The sequence below is a fragment of the Bombina bombina genome, chromosome 1, assembly GCF_027579735.1.
Source record: "Bombina bombina isolate aBomBom1 chromosome 1, aBomBom1.pri, whole genome shotgun sequence".
NCBI lineage: Eukaryota > Metazoa > Chordata > Amphibia > Anura > Bombinatoridae > Bombina > Bombina bombina.
In genome coordinates, this window is record NC_069499.1 from 823,875,001 (window position 1) to 823,889,353 (window position 14,353).

The following is a 14,353-nucleotide window of genomic DNA, read 5'->3' on the forward strand; positions in this document are numbered from 1 at the left end:
TTCAATGCCAAGCTCCTGAGATATGGATTAAGGCCCAGGGATCCTCAGGCTGAGCTAGTGGACGTTCTAGCGGTCCCCTGGAACTTTATCCTAATTTATCTGTTTCCTCCAATTGTTCTTCCCCAAGTGGTTGCTCGGATCAAGCGGGAGGGAATACCTACTATTCTGATAGCCCCTGCGTGTCCACGCAGGACTTGGTATGCAGACCTGGTGAACTTGTCTGCTCATCCTTGGCTATTGCCTCTTTGTCAGGACCTTCTGACTCATGGTCCGTTGTGTTATCAAAACCAAAATATTCTGAGACTGCCTGTAGATTGAACAGTTGATCCTATCTCAAAGGCTTCTCTGACAATGTGATTTATACTTTTCTGGTGTAACCAGCAAGGTTTTTCTTGGTGTAGTGTGAAGACTGTTTCTTACAGTTTCTTCAGGAGGGTTAGGAGAAGGTCTTATCGGCCAGTTCAATCAAGGGTCAGATCTCTGCCCTTTCTGTTTCACAAGAGGTTGGCTAGTTTGCCAGATGTTCAGGACTTGATAAAATCCAACCTGTTTAAATTTAGGCTCCATGGAGGAGCAACAGATTTGTAGTTTAAAAGTTCTTCAGAGGTCTCTGAGCCTCTTTATGTTTATATTAAGTTACTCACTTGGAAAGTGGTTTTCTTGTTAGCTATTTCCTCAGTGTAAGAGCTTTCGGCTTTGATGTGTAATCCTCCATATCTGGTGATTTATCAGGATAAGGTTGTATTGAGGATTCGGCTAGCGTTTCTTCCCAAGGTGGTTAATACTTGCAACATCAACAAGGAAATTGTGGTTCCTTCACTTTGTCCCAATTAGTCATCTTCAAAAGAGAGATTGTTACACAATTTGGATATAGAAAAAAAATATAGTGAATAGACCCTAATGTATAGCTTAGCTACCCCTACAAAAAGGAATTATCCCATGCCTTGTTAAACAGTATCAACAAAAGAGCAGGTGCACCCTCTTGTTTGCACAATTTGGATATTGTAAGAGCGTTTACATTCTACCTTCATGCTACTGAAGAGTCTTGTCAATCTTCCTTATTCATCCTGTATACTGGTAAGCGCAAATGGCAGAAGGCCTCAGCTGTCACTATTTCCTTTTTAGTTGAGCAAATCTGAAAGGCTGCAACTTGGTCTTCATTGCACACTTTCATGAAGTTTTATAAATGACATTTTTGCCTCAGTGGAGGCATCTTTTGGGAGTAGGGTTCTACAAGCGGGTGCCTAGTAATTAGGACTGCTTTCCATCCTGTACGTTTGTGTACTCCACAGCTTGAATATTGGTTTACCATAGGTTACGAATGTTCTTGTGGACTCTCACTGCCAATAGAAGGAATATAAAATTTATGCTTACCTGATAAATTTCCTTCTTGGCAGTGAGAAACCACGAACCCAGACGGATGTGTAGCAACTTAAAGGGACACTGAACCCAATTTTTTCTTTCTTTTGTGATTCAGATAGAGCATGCAATTTTAAGCAACTTTCAAATTTACTCCTATTTTACTTTATTTATTTGAAAAAGAAGGCATCTAAACTATTTGTTTGGTTCAGTACCATGGACAGCACTTGTTTGTTGGTGAGTGAATTTATCCACCAGTCAGCAAGAACAACCCAGGTTGTTCACCAAAAATGTTCCGGCATCTAACTTTCATTCTTGCATTTCAAATAAAGATACCAAGAGAATGAAGAATTTGATAATAGGAGTAAATTAGAAAGTTGCTTAAAATGGCATGCTTTATCTGAATCACGAAAGAAAAAAAATTGGGTTCAGTGTCCCTTTAAAGGGACAGTCTACCATAGAAATGTGTTTGTTTTAAAAGATAGATAACCCCTTTAGTACCCATTCCCCAGTTTTGTATAACCAACAGTTATATTAATATACTTTTTACCTCTGTGATTACCTTGTATCTAGGAACTTTCTTCCAGCCCCCGATCACATGACTGTGACTGTTTATTATCTATTGTCTTAAATTTAGCATTATTTTGTGCTAAATCTTAAATAACCCCCTGTGCCTGAACACAGTGTTATCTATATGGCCCACGTGTACTTTCTGTCTCTTTGTGTTGAAGAGATTTAAAAAGCATGTGATAAGAGGCAGCCCTCAAAGGCTTAGAAGTTAGCATATGAGTGAGCCTACCTAGAGAGAAAAAGCAAATGTGGTGATAAAAGTAAATTGGAAAGTAGATTCAAATTACATGTCCTATCTGAATAATTAAAGTTTAATTTTGACTAGACTGTCCCTTTAAGTGTTTTTTTTTTCTTTGCACCTCTGTACCCCCTTGTATCTCTTCACTTTTCCTTATTCTTGGCTTTAACTACTGAGTGGGTAGAGGAAGTGGGAGGGATTTTTATAACTTTGGGAGATATCTGCCTCCTTGGTGGCTTGCTAGAGTAATTCCCATAGGTTAAGAATGTTCTTGTAGACTCACTGTCTACAAGAATACATTTGCTACTTACATGACCTATCTGAATCGTGAAAGTTACATTCTTTTACTTGATTGTTCCTTTTAATGGAGTTTTTCAGGCAGGTTTCTTTTTTCAAGCTAGCTGTTGGCATTGACTGTGGCAGGTGTGGTTACATTGTGGTGTGACTGAGTTACTAACTGAAGAGACTTTTCTGGAATTACAGGATCATTTGAAGATGGTAAATTCTCATGTGTGGTGCTACATTGGATATTGTTAGCCTCAATGTAAAGAACACAGGTCTTACAGTACTGGCTAGAAAGGGTTTAAGTGGATACTGTTTCTAAGAATAGACTTTTACATCTTTCTTTGAAAGGGAAGTCTCATTGGTCAAGGTCTAGATTCCACCATTGCCATGGTTACTGAAGGAAAGTGTTCCTTTTTAATTCAGGCCAAAAGATCCAAGAATAAAGCAAGAACTGGATGTGTTCAGTCTTTTTGACAATCGCAAAATTAAGACTACAGGTAGAAATCTTCATTGCAAAGGTTTGACTACACAAAATCATCTTGGAAACCTGGAAGTTCTTGGAACAAGCAAAAGAAGTCTACGAAAGCTTCATCTCCGAAATCCGCATAAACGTGGGGCCCTCATACCACAGCCGCCTCTGGTTGGGGGCAAGTTTAGCCTGTTTCAGCAGGCCTGGCCAGGACCCTTGGGTACTAAACATAATTTCACAGTTATAGAATAGAATTTCAGTTCATGTCTGTGTGGGAAAGGTTCAGTTTGTTTCATGTTTCCAAGAACCATGTAAAAGCAGTAGGTTTTTTTGGTTTGTTTTTTTTTAATAAAAATTTTTTTTAATTTTTTTAAATCTTTTTTTTTTTAAATCTTTTTTTTTTAAATCTTTTTTTTTTTATAATTTTTTTTTCTCTCTATCTATATATCTATATATATATATATATATATATAAAAAAAAAACACACCTTTCCATATGATCACTAACTTGCTTGGTGTCAACTACGAACCTTTTAAAGTGCTACGAGAATTGTCGTTCTGCTAGTTTGAGCCCGTGTTGAGCTAATGTAATACAGTCCAGCATGTATTTGTACTTTATGATAGGAATTTGGACTGTATAGATCTGTGTTTTTAGATCACTAATCTGTCAATGAACTTGCCTATGTCTCACTTTAATCTTCCTAAGGATTAGCTGCAATCCGAAATAGTGGGTGTTATATGGCTGTAAATAGAAAAATATAGCGAGCTAAGGATATCTAATTTGTGTTAAAGGGGGCATTATAGAGCACTCGGTTTAAAATGCTTTCAAATGTACTTCAATTCTCAAATTGTGCACAGGCTTTTTTTTTATTTTTAAAATGTATTTAAGCACACAGAGGTTCCAGCTATTCCTGAGCATGTGCAAAATTCAGTGTAAACATATTAGTTTGTAATTGGATAATGGCTGTAAAATACAAAACAAAGGGCAGAAAAATAGGAAATTTGACAGAAAAAAAAATATATATATACGGTCAATTTTAAATTGAGTGTTATACCATTCTTTTAATAATGCATTTGATTCGACTGTATTTTAATGGTCTTTTAATTCCATCCATCCAACATTACAGATGTGAGCTTATTTGTAGTTTCATTACAGCTGAGGGATGGCTTTCAATGTTGGTTTCATAGTAACGTGTGTATGCTTTTTATTTCTATCAATTCTTTAAAAAGCATTTCAAAGTAAAGCCGGAGACTAGTGACCCTGCAACTCTGTGTTTTACAGCTCAGGGTTAAGTTTCCAAAAAATTACACAAATAAAGTATATTGCAAACTTTTATTTTTAGTACACATAATTAAAGATTTTGTATTACAATCTTGTACAGTTTAACATCACTTTAAAGGGCCATAATATCCAAATGTTTAAACACTTGAAAGTGATGCAGTATAGCTTTAAAAAGCTGACTAGAAAATATCACATAAACATCTCTATGTAAAAAAGAAAGATATTTTACCTCAAAAGTTCCTCAGTCGCCACATCCCATTGTAAAGGATTTCTAAGCAGCATATTAGTATGTCTGTCCTGGGACAGCTAAGGGGATGAGCCTCGTGCACTCTCATATTATTTCCCTATTCAGGTTAAAGGAAGCTTACTATGAAATCTCATGAGAGTTAAGTCAAATCTCATGAGATCACAGTAAAAGAGTTTATGACCTCAGCACTGCTGATGCTGATTGGCTGCTGTTCATTTCTTCATTTTTTTTTTATTTTTTTTATTTTTTTTTACCTGCAGCTGAGTATAACTTTTTACACAGAACTTACTCTGCTGAGCTAAGGAAATTGTGAGGTAAAATATCTTCCTTTTTTACATAGAGATGCTCAGGTGATATTTTCCTGTCAGCTTTTTACAGTTATACTGCATCAGTTTCAAGTGATTTAGCATATGAGTATTATGTCCCTTTAAGCTGTTGGCCAATGCATCTTTGGTCTTCAATACTCTAAATTACAAGTGAAATAAATATTTCCATACCACTTGCTGCTCTCATTAGTGGCGCTGTTCACTTTTGATTCTGTGACTCTGCTCTAGCAGCCTTGACGTCTTTACTGTTTAAAATCAGCATGGCCTATCGTGTGTTTGGCCCAAAATGAGCTTGTAGAATTATGATAGAAAAAGAGTGAAAAAACTTGTAAAGTCTCTATCATTATTCTTACAATTTATGAATGTGGCAGTACTTATACCCACATAGCTCGGGCATGGGAAAAATTTCTACACAAACTTTGGCAAGTTGTTTTTCTAAACCGTATTATTAGAGGTGCCTCAAAGATGTATATCAATAGTAAAGAATTGTACTAGTGCAAGATAATGTGTTTCACCTTATAGGGATACTGTGCACTAAATATGTATCCCCTTTAATGTGGTCCATGTTACCTGCTGCTGTGTATTTGTTTTAAAATAGTTACTTTTGTATTGCCCCTACACTGAAAATATGAGTAACAGATATTTCTTTCCATAAGGCAGGGAGAGTCCACAACTTCATTCCTTACTGTTTGGAAATACAACACCTGACAACCAGGAGGAGGCAAAGACACCCCAGCCAAAGGCTTAAATATCCCTCCCACTTCCCCTATCCTCCCTCCGAAACTATCCAGGCTGTTAACTAACAACTCCTGAGCAATCAGTGTTGACGGGTTTCACTGCTTTTAATCACTCAGGTCCCTGTCAGAGCATTGCTACAAAGCTGTCACACTTGACAGGCTGTATCTGTTCCACAGCATAGATCCTAGAGGTTAAGTCCGCTTTGTTATAGCAGGGACTCCTGTATAGGGTCACAGTGTGACTCCTCAATAGGATTAAGGGTTAATATCTCCTTTAGGGAGATTATTGGGAACAGTTATGGGGATTTTTATGTTCTGCATTAGGTTTGGGCTCATAAGACTGCTTTTGGCTTGGGAACAGACAGGTTTCACTTTCGTTTTTTAAATGTTGCACAGTGTTCTGTCGAGAACTCCAATTCATCGAGAACTCCAATCTGATATCACTTCTGGTGATTCTCCTTACATCTGATTGTTCCGTGTCTCAGTGAGTGACAGGATTCACAACCAATCAGATGGGCACTGTAATCACCTATCTTCACTACAGGGAGTGCAGAATTATTAGGCAAGTTGTATTTTTGAGGATTAATTTTATTATTGAACAACAACCATGTTCTCAATGAACCCAAAAAACTCATTAATATCAAAGCTGAATAGTTTTGGAAGTAGTTTTTAGTTTGTTTTTAGTTATAGCTATTTTAGGGGGATATCTGTGTGTGCAGGTGACTATTACTGTGCATATTATTAGGCAACTTAACAAAAAACAAATATATACCCATTTCAATTATTTATTTTTACCAGTGAAACCAATATAACATCTCAACATTCACAAATATACATTTCTGACATTCAAAAACAAAACAAAAACAAATCAGTGACCAATATAGCCACCTTTCTTTGCAAGGACACTCAAAAGCCTGCCATTCATGGATTCTGTCAGTGTTTTGATCTGTTCACCATCAACATTGCGTGCAGCAGCAACCACAGCCTCCCAGACACTGTTCAGAGAGGTGTACTGTTTTCCCTCCTTGTAAATCTCACATTTGATCATGGACCACAGGTTGTCAATGGGGTTCAGATCAGGTGAACAAGGAGGCCATGTCATTAGATTTTCTTCTTTTATACCCTTTCTTGCCAGCCACGCTGTGGAGTACTTGGACGCGTGTGATGGAGCATTGTCCTGCATGAAAATCCTGTTTTTCTTGAAGGATGCAGACTTCTTCCTGTACCACTGCTTGAAGAAGGTGTCTTCCAGAAACTGGCAGTAGGACTGGGAGTTGAGCTTGACTCCATCCTCAACCCGAAAAGGCCCCACAAGCTCATCTTTGATGATACCAGCCCAAACCAGAACTCCACCTCCACCTTGCTGGCGTCTGAGTCGGACTGGAGCTCTCTGCCCTTTACCAATCCAGCCACGGGCCCATCCATCTGGCCCATCAAGACTCACTCTCATTTCATCAGTCCATAAAACCTTAGAAAAATCAGTCTTGAGATATTTCTTGGCCCAGTCTTGACGTTTCAGCTTGTGTGTCTTGTTCAGTGGTGGTCGTCTTTCAGCCTTTCTTACCTTGGCCATGTTTCTGAGTATTGCACATCTTGTGCTTTTGGGCACTCCAGTGATGTTGCAGCTCTGAAATATGGCCAAACTGGTGGCAAGTGGCATCTTGGCAGCTGCACGCTTGACTTTTCTCAGTTCATGGGCAGTTATTTTGCGCCTTGGTTTTTCCACACGCTTCTTGCGACCCTGTTGACTATTTTGAATGAAATGCTTGATTGTTCGATGATCACGCTTCAGAAGCTTTGCAATTTTAAGAGTGCTGCATCCCTCTGCAAGATATCTCACTATTTTTTACTTTTCTGAGCCTGTCAAGTCCTTCTTTTGACCCATTTTGCCAAAGGAAAGGAAGTTGCCTAATAATTATGCACACCTGATATAGGGTGTTGATGTCATTAGACCACACCCCTTCTCATTACAGAGATGCACATCACCTAATATGCTTAATTGGTAGTAGGCTTTCGAGCCTATACAGCTTGGAGTAAGACAACATGCATAAAGAGGATGATGTGGTCAAAATACTCATTTGCCTAATTATTCTGCACTCCCTGTATCTATTTTGCCCTCGCCTGGGGGGGGGAGCAAAGCCCCCCTTGTAAACACCATTCCCCAAGTTTTACTTGGGGTGTATGCCAGATGATCGGCGGTGCCCCCCCAAGACAGACAAAAACCGATAGTGAAAATAGAGTTTTTGAGGAATTGGAGTTCTTGACAGAACAACAGCTCATATTAGCTTAGCACTCTTTTTTGCATAGCAGGGGAAGTCCTGTCTTGCGCACCACATGACCGGGTGCAGTCTCTTTCGCTTCCTTTCGATCCTGCTGCAGACAGCACTCCCGAGGAGAGCATTTTCACTGATCATTTGTCTGGGTCTAGGAGGTGGTGAGTGCCCCAGCCATTGGGATTGTAAAGATGCCTGTTTATATTAAAACGCTTGTTTTTTTGTAACGTTTTTTCTCCAACATTGGTGTGTCCGGTCCACGGCGTCATCCTTACTTGTGGGAATATTCTCTTCCCTAACAGGAAATGGCAAAGAGAGCACAGCAAAAGCTGCCCATATAGCCCCCCCCCTCTGGCTCCGCCCCCCAGTCATTCTCTTTGCCGCTCTGAACAAGTAGCATCTCCACGGGGATGGTAAAGAGTATGTGGTGTTAGTTGTAGTTTTTTATTCTTCTATCAAGAGTTTGTTATTTTAAAATAGTGCCGGTTTGTACTATTTACTCTAAAACAGAAAAAGATGAAGAGTTCTGTTTAAAGAGGAGGATGATTTTAGCAGCAGTAACTAAAATCAATTGCTGTTCCCACGCAGGACTGTTGAGCCCAGAGAACTTCAGTTGGGGGGAACAGTTTGCAGACTTTTCTGCTCTAGGTATGACTAGTCCTTTTTCTAATAAGACATAGTAATGCTAGAAGACTGCCATTTTCCCTTTTTGGGATCGGTAAGCCATTTTCTTAGACTCATAACAGAATGAAGGCTTATTAATGGGCTATATACTGGTTGACACTATTGTGGGCTAAATCGATTGATTTATTCAATATGTATATGTCTTTTGGAGTGTTTTGGGACTTGAAAACACTTTGGGAACGTTTTGTAATCGCCTGGCAGTCGTTTGGACACCTATTCTAGTCAGGAAGGGCCTTTCACTCTAGTATGCAGAGGGAGGAGGCCTCATTTTCGCGCCTTAATTGCGCAGTTACTACTGGAAGCAGTGCATGCAGCTTCATGTGAGAGAGGTCCGGTGGCCATAAAAAACGTTTCTGGAGGGCTTATTTCTGTGGCGAATATCCCCTAAGGAGAGGTGAGGCCGCAGCAAAGGCTGTGGCTGGGACTGTAGTGGGTTTAAGCTGGTAAATTGATCAAATTGCTCCGGTTTGCTCATTTAAGAGGTTACAAACCTGAAATTCGGTGTGCAATACTTTCAAAGCATTAAGACACTAGGGTGAAAATTTGGTAAGGATCGGATATTTCCTTCATAGTTTTTCACACATTCAGAAATAAAGTGTGCTCTGTTTAACATTTAAAGAGACAGTAACGGTTTTGTTTAAAAACGGTTTTATTGCATTAATAGCCTGTATAAGCCTGTCTAACATGTCTGTACCTTCAGATAGAACATGCTCTGTATGTATGGAGGCCAAGGTGGTCCCCCCTTTGAATGTATGTGATAATTGTGCCATGGCGTCCAAACAAAGTAAGGACAGTACTGTCACATTTAATAAGGTTGCCCAAGATGATTCCTGAAGTGAAGGTAGTGGGGATAGTTCATCATCCTCTCCTTCTGTGTCAACACCAGTTATGCCCGCGCAGGCGACACCTAGTACATCTAGCGCGCCAATGCTTGTTACTATGCAACAATTAACGGCAGTAATGGATAATTCTATAGCTAATATTTTATCCAAAATGCCAGCATTTCAAAGAAAGCGTGATTGCTCAGTTTTAAATACAGCGGATGAGCAAGAGTGCGTTGACGATAATTTATCTGTCATACCCTCACACCAGTCAGAATTGGCAGTGAGGGAGGGTCTGTCGGAGGGAGAAATTTTTGATTCAGGAAAAGTTTCTCAACAGGCAGAACCTGATGTTGTGACGTTTAAATTTAAGTTAGAACATCTCCGCGCCCTGCTTAAGGAGGTACTAACTACTCTGGACGATTGTGACTCTTTGGTCATTCCAGAAAAATTGTGCAAAATGGACAAATTCCTAGAGGTCCCTGTGCACCCTGATGCCTTTCCGATACCCAAAAGGGTGGCAGACATAGTGACTAAGGAGTGGGAGAAACCAGGCATACCTTTTGTCCCACGTCCTATATTTAAGAAAATGTTCCCCATTGTCGACCCAAGGAGGGATGCATGGCAAACAGTCCCTAAGGTTGAGGGGGCAGTTTCTACGTTGGCCAAACGCACGACTATTCCCATTGAGGACAGTTGTGCTTTCAAAGATCCTATGGATAAAAAATTGGAGGGTTTGCTTAAAAAGATATTTGTTCAGCAAGGTTTCCTCCTCCAACCAATTTCGTGCATTATTCCTGTCACAACGGCGGCGTGTTTTTGGTTCGAAGAACTAGAAAATTCGCTCAATAAGGAGACTCCATATGAGGAGGTCATGGACAGAATTCACGCACTTAAGTTAGCTAATTCCTTTATTTTAGATGCCGCTTTGCAATTGGCGAAGTTAGCGGCGAAAAATTCAGGTTTTGCAATTGTGGCGCGCAGAGCGCTCTGGCTAAAGTCTTGGTCGGCGGATGTGTCTTCCAAGACAAAATTGCTTAATATTCCTTTCAAAGGTAAGACCCTTTTTGGGCCAGAATTGAAGGAAATTATTTCAGACATCACTGGGGGAAAGGGCCATGCCCTCCCACAGATAGGCCTTTTAAGGCTAAGAATAAATCTTATTTTCGTTCCTTTCGCAACTTCAGGAACGGACCGTCTCCTAACTCTGCGGCCTCTAGACAAGAGGGTAACGCTTCCCAGGCCAAGCCAGCATGGAAACCAATGCAAGGCTGGAACAAGGGTAAACAGGCCAAGAAGCCTGCTGCTGCTACCAAGACAGCATGAAGGGGTAGCCCCCGATCCGGGACCGGATCTAGTAGGGGGCAGACTTTCTCTCTTTGCTCAGGCTTGGGCAAGAGATGTTCAGGATCACTGGGCACTAGAAATAGTCTCTCAGGGTTATCTTCTAGAATTCAAGGAACTCCCTCCAAGGGGAAGGTTCCACATGTCTCGCTTATCTTCAGACCAGATAAAGAGACAGGCATTCTTACATTGCGTAGGAGACCTATTAAAGATGGGAGTGATACACCCAGTTCCAACAGTGGAACAAGGTCAGGGGTTTTACTCAAACCTGTTTGTAGTTCCCAAAAAAGAGGGAACTTTCAGACCAATTCTGGATTTAAAAATTCAAAACAAATTCCTCAGAGTTCCATCGTTCAAAATGGAAACCATTCGAACAATTTTACCAACAATCCAGGAGGGTCAATATATGACTACCGTGGATTTAAAGGATGCGTACCTACATATTCCTATCCACAAAGATCATCATCAGTTCCTAAGGTTCGCCTTTCTGGACAAACATTACCAGTTCGTGACTCTTCCGTTCGGTCTAGCCACTGCTCCCAGAATTTTCACAAAGGTACTAGGGTCCCTTCTAGCGGTTCTAAGGCCGAGGGGCATTGCAGTGGCACCTTACCTAGACGACATCCTAATCCAAGCGTCGTCCCTTTCCAGATCAAGGGCTCATACAGACATTGTATTAGCTTTTCTCAGGTCTCACGGGTGGAAGGTGAACGTGGAAAAGAGTTCCCTGTCCCCGTCTACAAGAGTTCCCTTTCTGGGAACAATAATAGATTCTGTAGAAATGAAGATTTTTCTGACAGAGGTCAGAAAATTAAAGCTTCTAAAGGCTTGTCAAGTTCTTCAATCTATTCCTCAACCTTCCATAGCTCAGTGCATGGAAGTAATAGGTCTAATGGTTGCAGCAATGAACGGGGTTCCTTTTGCTCGAATTCATCTAAGACCATTGCAACTGTGCATGCTCAGACAGTGGAATGGGGATTATGCAGACTTGTCTCCCCAGATTCAAGTAGACCAGATAACCAGAGACTCACTCCGTTGGTGGTTGACTCAGGACCACCTGTCTCAGGGAATGAGTTTCCGCAGACCAGAGTGGGTCATTGTCACGACCGACGCCAGTCTATTAGGCTGGGGCGCGGTCTGGGACTCCCTGAAAGCTCAGGGTCTATGGTCTCAGGAAGAGTCTCTTCTCCCGATAAACATCCTGGAACTGAGAGCGATATTCAATGCGCTCCAGGCTTGGCGAACTAGCGAAGGCCGGATTCATAAGATTTCAGTCGGACAACATGACGACTGTAGCTTACATCAACCATCAGGGAGGAACAAAGAGTTCCTTGGAGATGAGAGAGGTATCCCAAGATCATCAAATGGGCGGAGGATCACTCCTGCCATCTATCTGCAATTCACATCCCAGGGGTAGACAACTGGGAGGCGGATTATTTGAGTCGTCAGACTTTCCATCCAGGGGAGTGGGAACTCCACCCGGAGGTCTTTGCCCAGTTAACTCAATTATGGGGCATTCCAGACATGGATCTGATGGCGTCTCGTCAGAACTTCAAGGTTCCTCGCTACGGGTCCAGATCCAGGGATCCCAAGGCGACTCTAGTGGATGCATTAGTGGCGCCTTGTTCGTTCAACCTAGCTTATGTGTTTCCACCGTTTCCTCTCCTTCCCAGGCTCGTAGCCAGGATCAAACAGGAGAAGGCCTCGGTGATTCTGATAGCTCCTGCGTGGCCACGCAGGACTTGGTATGCAGACCTGGTGAATATGTCATCGGCTCCACCATGGAAGCTACCTTTGAGACAGGATCTTCTAGTACAAGGTCCATTCGAACATCCAAATATAGTCTCTCTGCAGCTGACTGCTTGGAAATTGAACGCTTGATTTTATCTAAGCGTGGGTTTTCAGATTCAGTTATAGATACTCTGGTCCAAGCCAGAAAACCTGTGACTAGGAAAATTTACCACAAAATATGGAAAAAATATATCTGTTGGTGTGACTCCAAGGGATTCTCTTGGAGTAAAATTAAAATTCCTAAGATTCTTTCCTTTCTCCAAGAGGGCTTGGATAAAGGGTTATCAGCGAGTTCTCTAAAAGGACAGATATCTGCCTTGCCTGTTTTGTTACACAGACGCCTGGCAGCAGTGCCAGATATACAAGCTTTTGTACAGGCTTTAGTCAGAATCAAGCCTGTTTACAGACCCATGACTCCTCCTTGGAGTCTAAATTTAGTTCTTTCAGTTCTTCAAGGGGTTCCGTTTGAACCTTTACATTCCATAGATATTAAGTTACTATCTTGGAAAGTTCTGTTTTTGGTTGCTATTTCTTCTGCTTGAAGAGTTTCTGAATTGTCTGCTTTGCAGTGTGATCCACCCTATCTGGTATTCCATGCAGATAAGGTTGTTTTGCGTACCAAACCTGGTTTTCTTCAAAAAGTGGTTTCCAACAAGAATATTAACCAGGAAATAGTTGTTCCTTCTCTGTGTCCGAATCCAGTTTCAAAGAAGGAACGTTTGTTACACAATTTAGATGTGGTCCATGCTTTAAAATTCTATTTAGACGCAACAAAGTTTATTCTGGTAAGAGGAGAGGACAGAAAGCTACTGCTACCTCTCTTTCTTTTTGGCTGAAAAGCATCATCCGATTGGCTTATGAGACTGCCGGACGGCAGCCTCCTGAACGAATTACAGCTCATTCTACTAGAGCTGTGGCTTCCACATGGGCCTTCAAGAACGAGGCTTCTGTTGATCAGATATGTAAGGCAGCGACTTGGTCTTCTCTGCACACTTTTGCCAAATTTTACAAATTCGATACTTATGTTTCTTCAGAGGCTATTTTTGGGAGAAAGGTTTTGCAAGCCGTGGTGCCTTCCGTTTAGGTAACCTGATTTGCTCCCTCCCTTCATCCGTGTCCTAAAGCTTTGGTATCGGTTCCCACAAGTAAGGATGACGCCGTGGACCGGACACACCAATGTTGGAGAAAACAGAATCTATGTTTACCTGATAAATTTCTTTCTCCAACGGTGTGTCCGGTCCACGGCCCGCCCTGGTTTTTAATCAGGTTTGAAAAATTTCTTTCTTTATACACTACAGTCACCACGGCACCCTATAGTTTCTCCTTTTTCTCCTAACCGTCGGTCGAATGACTGGGGGGCGGAGCCAGAGGGGGGGCTATATGGGCAGCTTTTGCTGTGCTCTCTTTGCCATTTCCTGTTAGGGAAGAGAATATTCCCACAAGTAAAGATGACGCCGTGGACCGGACACACCGTTGGAGAAAGAAATTTATCAGGTAAACATAAATTCTGTTTTTTATTCCATCTGTGGAATTACATACCAAACCTATGGAGGACTCTGATACTACGTTAGAGGGTTTCACTCCTTCTATAGTGAATAATACCTGTTTATATTGCAAAGAGGCTGTGGTTTGCCCGCCTGCTCAATTTTGTTCCAATTGCCTAAGCACTGTTTTAAAGTCTAAGAAGGGAGCTAAGTCTGCCAATACCCATAGCGCAGTTAGTCCCTCCTGAGCCATTAACCTCTCAGGATTCTATGCCCCGAGAGATTTCCACCCTGTCTACTCAAACCGCTTCACATGCAGCTAATTCTCCATCTGGAGGGGGCCTTTTTCCTGGAGACTTTATTGCGCAGCTACAATCGGTGGTGTCTGCGGCCCTGAGTGCCCTACCTATCTCTGGGAAACATAAGAGAAAGGTTAAACATAGT